At 42.0% G+C, this 13,752-nt stretch overlaps 1 protein-coding gene across 4 annotated transcripts in view; it reads right to left on the bottom strand.

The window, feature by feature from the left end:
- R3HDM2 (R3H domain containing 2) overlaps positions 1 to 11,453 on the bottom strand; it is a 153,818-nt gene extending 142,365 nt beyond the window's left edge. The window contains exon 1 of one of the 4 annotated variants that reach the window (XM_032421010.1): positions 11,371 to 11,453. The gene's annotated coding sequence lies outside the window, so the exon portion shown is untranslated. The remainder of the gene's footprint in view (positions 1 to 11,370) is intronic. The other 3 variants (XM_032421012.1, XM_032421011.1, XM_032421014.1) reach the window with 3 other exon arrangements.
- Positions 11,454 to 13,752: the final 2,299 nt, after the last annotated feature.

Below are 13,752 nucleotides of genomic sequence, written 5' to 3'. Positions count from 1 at the left end.
TTTTTTTAAAGATTTATTTATTTGAGAGAGAGAAAGAGAGGCAGAGCACAGAGGGAGAGGGAGAAGCAGACTCTCCACTGAGCAGAAAGCCCGATATGGGACTCAATCCTAGGACCCTGAGATCATGACCTGAGTCAAAGGCAGACACATAACTGACTGAGCCACCCAGGTGTCCCCTCCCTGTAATTCTGCACTGAAAATCTATCATCTTTTCAGGGGGCCTCATTTGGCAGAATGCCCTTATTGTGGGCATTGAGCAAAACACAAGTCAACAATAAAGGACAAAATGAAAGAGAAAACAGAATTTTGTGGCCTAGAACACATAATGGACCTGAATAGATCCTATGTCTGGATCCAGCCAGTCCACTAAGTTGAAAAGACAACTGCCATTTCCCAACCAAGAGACAGAAAAGCAGTTATGAAAGCAATGTTAATTCCAAAGGAAAAAAAGGAAGAAAATAGAGCACACAGAAATAAAGCGGCGTTTTCTCATAGCCAACATTAACTTCAATGCTGTTGTGTTATTTAACAGCACTGGAGAACATTATTTAGAGACTAGTAATTTGATCACGTTTAATACAGACAGTCCTTCTATGAGATAGGCTATGCTTACTGACTGTGGCCACCAAGCTGGCATAAATAAAACTCAGGTACATGGAAAGTATGCTCATTAATATCTGCAGATACCTCTTTGTCCCTCTTCTGTATTATTAAGATTTTTTTTTTTATTCATTTGAGAGAGAGAGAGAGAGAGAGAGCATGTGAGAGCATGAGCAGGGGGGAGGGCCAGAGAGAGAGAGGGAGGAGCAGACTCCCTGCTGAGCAGGGAAGGCCGATGTGGGGCTTGCTCCCAGGATCCTGGGATCACGACCTGAGCCAAAGGCAGCCACTTAACTGACAGAGCCATCCAGGTGCCCCCCTCTTCTGTATTATTAGCTAAATACAGGTGGAGTAAAATACTGAAGCTAGCTTAAGAATACATTAAATGGAGCTTCAGTCTCAAGTGTCCACATTTTTTTTTTTTTAAGATTTTATTTATTTATTTGAGAGAGACAGAGATAGTGAGAGAGAGCATGAGTGGGGAAGAGAGGGAGAAGCAGACTCCGGCAGAGTAGGGAACCTGACGCGGGACTCAATCCCAGGACCCTGAGATCATGACCTGAACCGAAGGCAGATGAACATTTTAAATTTTAAATCAATAGATGTATCAAAAAGTATTACTGTACCTAACCTTTAGAGATACCTCCAAAAGTAAGTTTTCCTCTACCCTAAAAGGAAGCAGACCATCAACTCCATTCTACATATGAAGACACTGATTCAGTGCAATTATTGAGATTAAACTCAGGAAAGCATCAGAGAACTTCAAACAGGGTTAAAAATTCAGAGTTTTAAACAGTGGCTTTGATTTTACTTCTCATAAAGCCTATACAGAAATCAAACAAATCTGTATTCTTTCAATAGTCCTATCTTGCTGATCAAATATACATAATTTTTCAGCCATTACATTCATTCAAAAAGAAACAAAAAATATTTCTGCACTACCATAAAGGGAAAATACTGCAAGTATAAAACCCTATTTTGACTTCATAATCAAAAATACTGACAGGATGGAGAGTAAAACACAAAGAATAAATTTTAAACCAAGTAACTCTGAAGGGAAAATAAAAAGATTAGAAAGGGGTATAAGTAATATAAGGTTGAAGATACTATGATAATAGGAAAGGTAACACTTTGATGGTACAATCAAGAAGGGTAAAAATTTAGTTCAGGGTTTCAGTTACTGGCCTTAGTATAGCTCTGGTCCAAATCAAGACTCAAACAATGATCTCTCTTGGGTATGGCATTAGCTAGGAGAGGCAAAACTGGCAAAATCACAATCTAGAACATACCCCTCTAGAACATATGCCTCAAATCATCTAGTTTCTTTCTTTCCTTCTCTTCCTTACAGTTAGTAGAGGAGTAAGACAAAAATCACATGTTTTAGAGAGCTCTTTTGGCACAGGAGAGATCACGATCCTAGCAAATTTAACTTCAGTGTGAGCAGAAACTCAGAATGGAATATGAAGAGAGAAATATGATAGGGTAAAGACAAAGGGGAACCCAGCTTTGTGGAAACTGGTTCAAAACAGACAGAAAAAATAAGAGGTTTAGGATGCCTTGAAAGGGATCCAGAACATGATACCCAAACCAGTGAAGGTTTTTGTTTTTGTTGTTTTGGGGAACAGAGGCATTCAGAGGAAACAATGGTTTATCCAAGGCAGCAAGGTGAGAGAACAGGGAGGGTGAAAGAACAAGTAATTTATCTGTAGCTGATGCCTAAGCCTGAAAGCAAAGGAAAGACAGCAAAATATAAGGCAGGTGAGGTTAAAACACCCAGGTTAAAACAAATCAAAACAAAACAAAACAAAAACAACCTTTGTACTGGGAGCAAAAAGAAGACATTAAAAGGTTATAAGCAGGGGCACCTGGGTGGCTCAGTCGTTAAGCGTCTGCCTTCAGCTCAGGTCATGGTCCCAGGGTCCTGGGATCGAGCCCCACATCGGGCTTCCTGCTCCGCGGGAAGCCTGCTTCTCCCTCTCCCACTCCCCCTGCTTGTGTTCCCTCTCTTGCTGTGTCTCTCTCTGTCAAATAAATAAATAAATAAATAAATAAATCTTTAAAAAAAAAAAAGGTTATAAGCAGCAGAAAAATAATAGATTTTAGTCTTCTTTTGGCTGAAGGGTACAGAACTAAATGAAAGATTAGAAGGAGCAAGACTAGGATAGGAAGGCCAGTTAAAGCCCATCACAGTTACCCAGATGAGAGAGGATGGTCTCCTGAACTAAGAAAGTGGCCATGCTGATGGAGAGAAATGCAAAGATTCAGGACAGACTAAAGAGGTAAGTGTCTACGTAACTTATAATTACTGGGTGTTAAAGAGTAAGGACTCGGGGGCGCCTGGGTGGCTCAGTCGTTAAGCGTCTGCCTTCAGCTCAGGTCATGATCCCAGGGTCCTGGGATCGAGCCCCGCATCGGGCTCCCTGCTCTGCGGGAAGCCTGCTTCTCCCTCTCCCACTCCCCCTGCTTGTGTTCCCTCTCTAGCTGTCTCTCTCTCTGTCAAATAAATAAATAAAATAAAATTTAAAAGAAAAAAAAAAGAGTAAGGACTCGAGTTTAACATCGAGGTTTCTTGGCTTATGCACCTAGGTGGTATCATTAACAGAAAAAAGAACTCAGAAGAAAAAATTGCCATGGAAAAATTATTTTTGCTTTAGTCATGCTGAATCTGGGATGCTAGGTAACAATCAAATGGAGATATTGAAGAGACCACTGAAGAAATGAGCCTAGAGCTCAGGTGAGAGATCAGAACTGGAGACACAGATTCACAAGTTGTCAGCTTATAGTAATAGATGCTAAGTGAAGCCATCAGAGTGTATGAGACTGACTGTGTAGAGCAAGGTTTTTCTAAATGTCATCCAAGACAACTGACCAGAGACATCAGAAACACTTGTAATGTTTGTTAAAATACAAACCCCATTCCAAACCTACTAAATCAAAATCTCTGGAGGTAAGACCCAAGAATCCACATTTCATTCATTCATTCAACAAATGTGTACTGAGTGACTATTCTAGGCCCTAGGAATACAGCAGTTATAAAATAAGTAAGGTCCCTGTTCTCATAAGGCTTCTAGGTGTGAACCAGACTACAGACAAAAAAACAAACAAGGTAACTTAAGATAGTGGTAAGTGCTGTGGAGATAATGAAACAGAAGAATGTGATAAAGCACAAAGGGGAGGTTAATTACTTTGTATAGGTGGTCAGGGAAGATCTATGGAGGAAGCATCTGAGCTGAGATTTGAAAAATAAGAAGAGGTAAGGCAGGTGAAGATCTGGGAGAATAACATTTCACGCAGAAGGAATTTGAAGTACAAGCGCCCTGGGGACCTTAACTGTAAGAACAGTTAAGTGTAATACAAGTTAGGTCAGAGAAGCTAGCAGGGGCCAGATCCGGAAGGCTTTTGTAAGCCTTAACAAATTCTCCAAGAGATGCTTATGCCATTTAAGTTTAAGAATGAGAGATAGCCAAAATTCAACAGAAATCTTAAGGAAAACACACACTAAGAGGTGAGAAGGAGAAAAAGAGCCAGGAATGCAAGTGGAAAAGAAATTAGTGTCACTGAAACATTTCAAGAGAGGGGTCAACAGTGACAAATGCTGCAGAAAAACTGAATAAAATAAGGATAAAAAGGATGAACAAGGTCTACCATGTTCTTCCCATTGATTTTGATGGCTGCGGGGAGCTGCCTCCACCAATAGCATTAGAAACACTAAGTGCCCACTTCTTGTGTGGGTATACATTCACCTGCTACCTACCCATAGCACACTGTTTCCTGGACATTATCAGCTGGTTACTGTCCTAGATTTTCTTCTTCCCTTTTCGCACAGTCACAAAGGAAGAGTAAGTAAAAAGAACAATTTGTGAGTATAGGGAGAAAATGTATTTCAAATGTATTCATTATTAAATTTCAATTGTCACTGCCTTGATTACTTTCCTCCTAATTCTCTGTTACGAAGCTTATAGAAGCTTTCACAAATCTAATCCACCTAGTTCTCCAAGGGACAAAGAATTACCTGATGCCCATAATGCTGCTCACATGCCAAAACCATGCATAAATTCTTACAAATGACATTTGCAACAAAAACACTGCCCCCACAAAAAATATGAACCACATACTTGGAAAAATTTTTTTTTTTTTTTTTTTGAAAATTTGGTCTTTTAATATAAATGTTGACACCACTTTAAGGTCCAATGAGCTTCTAGGAAAGAGAAAGTGCTTTGCAGATATGAATATGGTTTTGATCATTAGTAATAATAAACACTGCAACACAAATATTATCAACATGAAATATACCAAAAGCATCCATACAAGGAAGATAACAAAGTGGCAAAGGAAACTAGTTAATGAACTTAAAACAGTCTATATTCTGTACATCAGACAAGAACTATATAGAAGACTAGTAATGGTTGGGGCACCTGGGTAGTTCAGTCACCTGAGCATCCGCCTTCGGTTCACCGAGCCCCGCATCAGGCTCCCTGCTCTGCAGGAAGCCTGCTTCTCCCTCTCCCACTCCCCCTGCTTGTTTTCCCTCTCTCGCTGTGTCTCTGTCAAATAAATAAATAAAATCTTAAAAAAAAAAAGACTAATAACAGGAGCAAAATTATCTCCAAAAAATCTAGATAGAAGTTGACCAAAACCTGACCAGCTTTTTTTCTCCCACTACAGATTCACAATTAACAAATGCCAACTAGAAATAAACTGAGTTCTTTTAAAACCTGCTAATGCTTCATTTATTCTTATATTCTAGTTCTATAGGATAAGGACTTAAGCTGAGATCTTTCAGAACCTCTAGGTAATTGTATGGGTACCACACTATAGTTTTTACTTGCTTGTAAAAGATTTTGAGATACTCAATAGAAAAAAAAAAAAAGCTGTAAAACATACTATTAACACCTATAGAAAAATGGAAGAATCAGAACACTGGTCTCAGGGGAGAGACCTTACAGGAACACCACCAAGTGTCATTATTTTCCCCAAGAAAATACCCAAAAATGACTGCAAATTGTATCCCAGGAAAAATCGAAGTCTTTGACAATTTAGAAAAGTCAGAGTGTCAACAAGTAAGCAAGCAATCAAAGGGAATGAAAGATTCTTGATGCTTTTGTGGTTAACAAACTGAGGAATAGAATAAAATGAGTCCTTTAAAAACACCAGAAGTGTTTTCACTATTAGGAGACATGACTACCTGAGGCTTTTGCACCTTTTCTCTCATCTCTAATTGGAGTTCCCAATTTGAGAAGTTCTTTTTTTTTTAAAGCACAGGAAGGCACTCTGGGAAACTTACTGTCAGACCTAGAAAGCTGAAACAGCTTTCCCAGTATAGGCTCAAACAACCGAACAACTCACAAGAGACCCTGCAGAAAATCAAAAGAACACCTGGATTTAGTAAGCATCCCAGAATCTTTCCTATCATACTTCCCAAGTGAAAATGATGAAATCACCAGAGTATTGTAATTAAGAGCTTTTAACATCAATTTTTTTTTAAGATTTTATTTCTTTCAGAGAGAGAGCACGAGCAAGCATGGAGGTGGGGTGGGGGAGAGCAGACTCCCCGCTGAGCAGGGAGCCCAACATGGGGCTCGATCCCAGGACCCTGGAATCATGACCTGAGCTGAAGGCAGACATTTAACCAACTGAGCCACCCAGGCACCCCAACATCAATTTTAAGTGTTGGCGAAAACAGATATATGCTAAGGAAATCTAAGGGAACTCAAAAAGGAGTTAAAACAGATCAAGGTTAAGAAATCTTTCCTATCGGGGCGCCTGGGTGGCTCAGTCGTTAAGCGTCTGCCTTTGGCTCAGGTCATGATCCCAGGGTCCTGGGATCGAGCCCCGCATCGGGCTCCCTGCTCCGCGGGAAGCCTGCTTCTCCCTCTCCCACTCCCCCTGCTTGCTCCCTCTCTCGCTGTGTCTCTGTCAAATAAATAAATAAAATCTTTAAAAAAAAAAGAAATCTTTCCTATCTCTGTTTTCAGAAATGAAGTCAAAGTTAGTAAGGAATGACAGAGTAACTTCATTGGAAAGATGGGACACGTGCTACACTGCTAACCTAGCAAGCATGGGGGCACCTGGGTGGCTCAGTTGGTTAAGTGTCTGCCTTCAGCTCAGGTCATGATCCTGGAGTCTTGGGATCGAGCCCCACACCAGGGTCCCTGCTCAGGGGGGAGTCTGCTTCTCCCTCTGCCCCTCACCCCACTCATGCTCTCTTTCTTGCTCTTGCTCTCGTTCTCTCACTCAAATAAATAAATAAAATCTTTACAACAAAAATAAATAAATAAACAAACTAGCAACCATGGTAAGAACAAAAGTTAACCAACCACTGAAAGACTATTAAGTTAAATGTTTTCTACACAGAGAGTAAGGATACAGCTGGAGGAAAATACTGAGGCCACCGTGTATGAAGAAGGTCTCTAAAATTAGACCCAACTGTATTCATGCATACACATTCAAGCCATGAGTCCAGTTATTTTTCCTACTTGTAAATTGGCAGCACGTTCCACACAAGGACACTCAGAGTCCCTTATCCAGTCTTACAAGGAAGCACAGAAAAACCTTTAAAAAAAAAAAAAAAAAAAAAAACAGCATACACAGTTTCACAAAATTCTCTCCTCTGCACTTCCTGGGATCATGCAACCAAAATGCAACACTTTTTAACCCTTCCTCAAAATATGCTTTTTCCTGAAAACTTTCCTTGAGTTCATGAAGAGATCTGGCACAGGAATAAGCACTGCATCATTCAGAAATCATTACCTACACTGAAACATTGTCAGTACTCAGTATTATCTATCAGAGCTGAGAACATGGTATAGAGATGTTTAAGTATCTCTAGAGTATGAGAAAGACTTCCTAGAAACTTTGTGAAAGGATTTAAAAGAGGACAACAGAAGTTTAATAGAAATATTTATCAAGCTACCTATATTATGTCAAATTATTCACAAAATAAGAACTACTAATCTATTTCTGATGCTGTTACTTCTTTACCCTAATATCAGAACCACATCCAGTCCAAACAGATAGAAGATCCCCAATTCTTCCACCCTCCCACAAACTGTTCTCTCATAGGCCTGGCAGCTTTCAATGTCCTGACAAAGGTTTAAGCAAAAACTTTAGGCTTTGCCACCAGCATTCCCACAAAATGTTAAAACCCCTATCTCACCCCCTTTGCCTTCCTAAGCTGGAGAACAGTGGCCAGGACTGCCACAAAGAGAAACCTCATCTAGGCCACTCTAGCCAGAAGGTCAACAAAGGTAACAAATGCGCCAACCAAGAAATGAGAAAGGAAAAAATAAATGAGGGATAATCCACAGAATTCAGGAGGCCTGCTCCTTTTCTCCTCAGACTTAATATAGAATTTAGTTGCTAAAAATGCCCCCCCAAAATGGATTTATGAAAAAAAGGATCAGATGTTCCCCAGAACGAACCACTCCATCATTGTTAGAGAAAGCTATTCTCATAGTTTTTGAGCTCAACTGGCTCCACATGAATGGGGGAAAAAATATAACCCATAGAGCCCACACTGTAAATATTAATATCTTCAGTCTACTGAAAAATTCAAAGGGGAACCAGCCTGTTCAGTGCCTTGGGGCCAAAGAGGTAAGGATGGTAACTCTCATCAGGGAAGTGAACACACATCAAGGGAGGAACCTAAAGCGGGAGGTAAAAATTCTAGTCACATGAGATCTTAATATAATCTTCCTCTAGGACCACCAACACCAAAGATCCCCTATGCTTCATCCTCTCTGCCTTCGAAGTGCTTTCATTCAATGATCTGAAAGCACAGGACTTCTGTCAAAAAGAGAAATGTGGCAAGAAATGACAGAAAAAGAATCTCAAATTCTTCCAATGAGTACCTCACAAAATCCTAGTGAAAATTCATTCCACACCTCCAAGGACAACCCATCATGATCAAAAATTCATGACAAGGAGAAAACCGTTGAGCACCCAATGCATGGTAAGTTCTATGCTAAGTGCTGAGGACACAGCAATTAACAAAACAAGACTATTTACTCTCATTAAGCTTACTTTCTAGTGGGGGACACCAAACATAAGTACGTTATAGGTTGCTAAAGAGTAAGGAGAAAAATAAAGCAGAAAAGTAGGATAGAGAATTATGTAAAGGGTGGGGGGGTCTGCAATTTAAATAACCAAGGAAATGTCACGTTTGAGTGACATTTGAATAAAGAACTGAAGGAGGTGAGGGGACAAAGTTATGCGGCTTTATAATGAAAAAGTGATCCAGGAAGATCTTGGGAGTAAATGCATAGCCCCCGAGGCAAGCAAAAGTGAGCCTGGTGTGCTCAAGGAAGGGCCAGGAAATCACAGGAGTATATTGGGGAGGAAAGGATGTTACAGGTCTAGGGCTTTAAAGGCAATTGTAAAGTCTTTGGTTTTTATTCTGAAAAAGCAAGGAAGCTATTTCCCCTTCAGACTCCTTTTTTCCATTAAAAAATATCAGGCACCCTATTTTTACATACGCGAATTTTTTAATTTTTGTTTTAAATTGTGGGGATTGGGGTGCCTGGGTGGCTCAGTCAGTTAAGTGTCTGCCTTAGGCTCAGGTCATGATCTCAGGGTCCTGGGATGGAGCCCCACATTGCATGAGCCCCGCATTGCACTGGGCTCCCTGCTCAGCGGAGAGTCTGCTTCTCTCTCTCTCTCTCTCCCTCCCTCTGCTCCTCCCCCTGGCTTGTGCTCTCTCTCTCTCTCAAATAAATAAAATCTTTAAAATAAATAAATAAACAAATCGTGGAGATTTATAATATAGATCTTACAGTGGACACAAAGACAGCTGGAACTGTAACTCTGAAATTTAACTTTTGCTGACAGTTCATCAGACATTGCAGAAAGATTCTCTGTCCCCTCAACCCTATGGAGAACAGCAATGAGGGAAGAAAAATACAACTAAAAAGTGAACTGAATTAACCTAACCTACCACTTGGCACCCCTATTTAACTCATTTTTTTTTTAAGATTTTATGTATTTATTTGAGAGAGAGATTAAGAAACAGCATGAGAGGGGAGAGGGTCAGAGGGAGAAGCAGGCTCCCCGCAGAGCCGGGAGCCTGAAGTGGGACTCGATCCCAGGACTCCGGGATCATGACCTGAGCCAAAGGCAGTCGCTTAACCAACTGAACCACCCAGGCACCCTATTTAAGTCATTTTTGTTTTGAAGGCTCCAGAAAGAGAAAAAAAGGAAATACTGGAGAAAGGAAATGGAAGAAAAAAAAAATGCATGAGAAAGAAAGAGGAGCCACTAACAACTAATTCAAGTGCCAATTTGACCATCCAAAAATACAATAAAATGCTAGGAATGTGTGATATTCTGGAAGTAGAACTGTCACCTCCTTCTTCCCCAGTCTCCATGTGCCCACCAACATCAGACAGAACTCAGGCTTCTCTATTTCAGTTAAGTCTATTTGAAAAAAAATTTATACAAGAACATTCATCCAACTGGGATCTGAATTTAAATTTTCCCACACCAACAAAAACACTGACTCGGAAAGCTATCTGAGTCCCCATGTTCATAGCAGCATTACTGACATTGGCAAAGTCAGGAAAACAACCTTAATGTCCATGGATGAATGAATGGATAAAGTTGTATATATGTATGTATATATGTATATATATATATAATGGAATATTGGCCATAAAAAATGAGGAAATTCTACCATTTGTGACAAACATGGATAGGCCTCGAAGGCATGTAAGTCAAAGAAAGACAGTGTACGATCTCACTTAATGTGGAATCTAAAAAGACAAACGAAAAAAACAAAACACCAAGCTCATAGAAAAAGAGATCAGACTTGTGGCTACCAGAGGCAGAGGGTAAGATGAGGGGGAATTGGAGGAAGGCGGTCAAAAGGCACAATTTTGTTATATGTAGTAGGGATGTAATGTACAACATGATGACTATGGTTGCCACTGCTATGAGATTTATAGGAAAAGCTGTTAATAAAGTAAATCCTAAGAGTTCTCGTCACAAGGAAAAAAATTTTTTTTCTCTTTCCTTTTTTTTATTGTATCTATACAAGAATGGTGGATGTTAGCTGAACCTATTTCTATTTCAACAATCATTTTACAATATACGTAAATCAAACCATCATGCTATGCTGTGTGCCTTAAACATAAACAGTAACGTATGTCAATTATTTCTCAATAAACCTGGAAAACATGTCTCATCATTATCCAAGAACAATTCACTGAGTGAATAATTATTCTGTGGAGTCACCAAAATCAGTAAGAGTTTTAAGAGGCTCAAGAGTGAGTTACGAGCCTAAAGTAGGCCCAACTTTTAAGCTCCAGAAACATCTCCCTCTATGTTCCAACTCGGATCCCTGTCCTCTAATAACTCGGATACCGGCATGATTTGAAACGCTTCAACACCTTTCCCTCCCATTTTTCCAATGCTCGAAGGAAAACGGAAACCCAAGAAACACATGGAGCTAGTCACCCCCAAGCACTACAAGGGCGCAACAGTTTTTAGGTCCCACCGCACAGGCCACAGGTGGCGCCAGCCCCCCGCCCTCTGCCCCGCGCCCCCCATTCCCCCGCTTCTCGCCTGCGCTCCCCGCGCACACTCGGGGCGTCTCGGGCCTCGGGGCCGTCCTTCACGGTGGGTTCCGGCCCTGCCCCACCGCCCCCAGGCCCGGGTAGCTCCAGCGCGGGGAACCCAGGCCAGGGGGGCCTCCGCCCGCCAGCCCGCGCGGCCGCCACGCCCCCTCCCCACGGGCTGCCCGCGCCGCCCGCCCCCTCGGCCGGGAGGTGGCCTCACCTCACGCGGGCCGTAGCGGGGAGGGCGCCCGCGTCTCCGCCCGCCGCCCGGGCCCACGGCCGCTCGGCTGCGGCTCGGCCCCGACGGCCGGCGGCGGCGCGCTTCTGGGGGCGGGCTCTTCTCGGCGGGGGTTTCCCCAGGGCCCAGGGCGGGGGAGCAGGGGGGATTGGGGCGGGGGAGGGGAAAGGGGCTTGGGAAGGAAGGGGGAGAGGGGGAGAAAAGGGGGGAACCAAACCCGGAAAGGGAGAAAAGGGGGGAGGGGGAGAATCAGAAGGGAAGAAAGGCCCAGAGTCCGCCCCCCGCTGCGGCCTGCGCGCTACGTCACCACGTCCGGCGTAATCGTCAGCGCGTCCTGCGCCCCGCGCGTCCCTGCTTCCTCTGTGCCTCTCTCCACTGCTGCAGACGCCCGCTACCTAGTCACCCACTCGCCCCGGCTAGCCACACGCTGTCCTCCCCGGCACACACGCACACGCCAGCGCCCTCGCTCGCTCCCTCCGCGTTACCTGTGTCTCGAGTCAGCAGTCCAGATCCACTGCGATCCTCAGTCCTCAAGTCCATGAAGCCTGTCAGATTCACCCAGGATTTAATTATTGTAAAGTAATTTAAGTCTACAGAGCACTTTCAAAATAGCCTTTCACTTAGGACAGTAACTCCTGCAATAAATATTTGTAGTATAAATGGACAAAGATCATGTAGTAGGTGGATATCCGTTTTTTTCAGATGTAAAAATTTAATTCTATAAAAAGGTTTAAGTCCATCTTATTAAAATCACTTACCACCCCCTTCCAAGATACAGTTCTTTTCCTTAAGAGTCATTTGAGTTTGCAACCTCCCCCATTCTGTCCGTTCTAGGCAGAATCAATTTAAGTTATTGATCAGATGGACTTGGATCATTTACTGACCAACTCCCTCAAAGAAGAACTGTAGTCTTACATTGATAGAATTTGGCTATTAAATATTTACTATGTTGCAAGAACTGCAGTAGGCAAAAAAATAAATAAATAATTACAGTACAATGTAAGTGCTATAAATAGAGATATGTTCAATGTGCTGTGGAAACAAGGAGCAATTGGTTGTTAGAGGTAAGGGAGATGGAGTAAGCTACAGAGAAGTTATGTGCTTTGTGCCTTAAACATATATGGTGATGTCTGGTTAATTTTCAATAAAACGGGCAAAATTCCCACACCTTTAAACACTTATATAATAGATCAGGCACTGTGTGCAATGCTAGGAATATAAGGTAAGCAACAAAGATGACTGGCTAAGTGACTGCACTGCAGACAGAGATTAGGGGCATGGCATCTAGGAAAGAAGAGCCCAGAAGGGCAAATATTGGTGGAAATATTTGGCCCACAAACAAACCTGCATAGCAGAAATAATAAATTTTTGTTAAGAACTTGCTCTGTGCCAGCCACTGTAAGCGCTTTACAAAATTATTTAAATCTCAAAACTCTGAAATAATCATTACAGATCTATAATCCCATATTCGAAGTCAATAGGGCCAGACATGTTTCAGAATTCAGAAAATTTCAAGTTTTAGAAAGGTAAAATGATACACATATTGTATATTATGTAATACCCCCAGGGGCATCCCATAATCAAATAATTGATATTTCTGGAGTAAAAATGTATAGTAGTCTCAGTACATTTTTTTAAAAGATCATAGATAACCTCCCCTCTGTTCAGTTCACCATATGAGTTACAAAAAAAAAAAAAAAAGTGTATTATGGGGGTCTTTTGGATTTTGGAATCATGGGTAATCATGTTTCCCATTTCTCCAATGAAGAAATGAAAGCAAGAAAGTTCAAGTAACTTGCCTAGAGTCACACAGCTAATAAAAGGAAGAGACAGAATTTTGACCAAGGTCGTCTGGTTTAAAAACTTATCCTCCTGGGATGCCTGGGTGGCTCAATTGGTTAAGCGCCCACCTTCGGCTCAGGTCATGATCCCAGGGTCCTGGGATGGAGTCCCACATCAGGCTCCTTGCTCAGCGGGGAGCTTGCTTCTCCCTCTGCCTGCTTCTCCCCCTGCTTGTGCTTTCCCCCCCCCCCCCGACAAATAAATAAAATCTTAAAAATAAATAAATAAAAAATTAAAATAAAAACCCATCCTCCTAACTCCACCCACCATTCCTGCCAGGTAAATCCCTACTGTGGGAGCACAGGCCCTTCCCTGAAGAGCCACTGGTGAGGAACTTTGGAGAACCAGGGATTCTGAGAAATCTCAAAATTCCCTTTCCTAAATAGAAGAATCCCCAAAGGGTGAGCAAATCTAGCTCTCAAGCCCCTTTCCCACCTTCAGACTTGCCCCTGCAGATACAGAAGACCTGGCTAGAACACTTCCCCTCCTTTCCCTTAGCCTTCATACTGGCTAGTTTTGAGC

The sequence above is a fragment of the Phoca vitulina genome, unplaced genomic scaffold, assembly GCF_004348235.1.
Source record: "Phoca vitulina isolate PV1807 unplaced genomic scaffold, GSC_HSeal_1.0 scaffold23, whole genome shotgun sequence".
In the NCBI taxonomy this organism is placed as follows: domain Eukaryota; kingdom Metazoa; phylum Chordata; class Mammalia; order Carnivora; family Phocidae; genus Phoca; species Phoca vitulina.
Note: the sequence above shows the minus strand (reverse complement) of the source record. Positions and strands in the feature narration are given on the sequence as shown.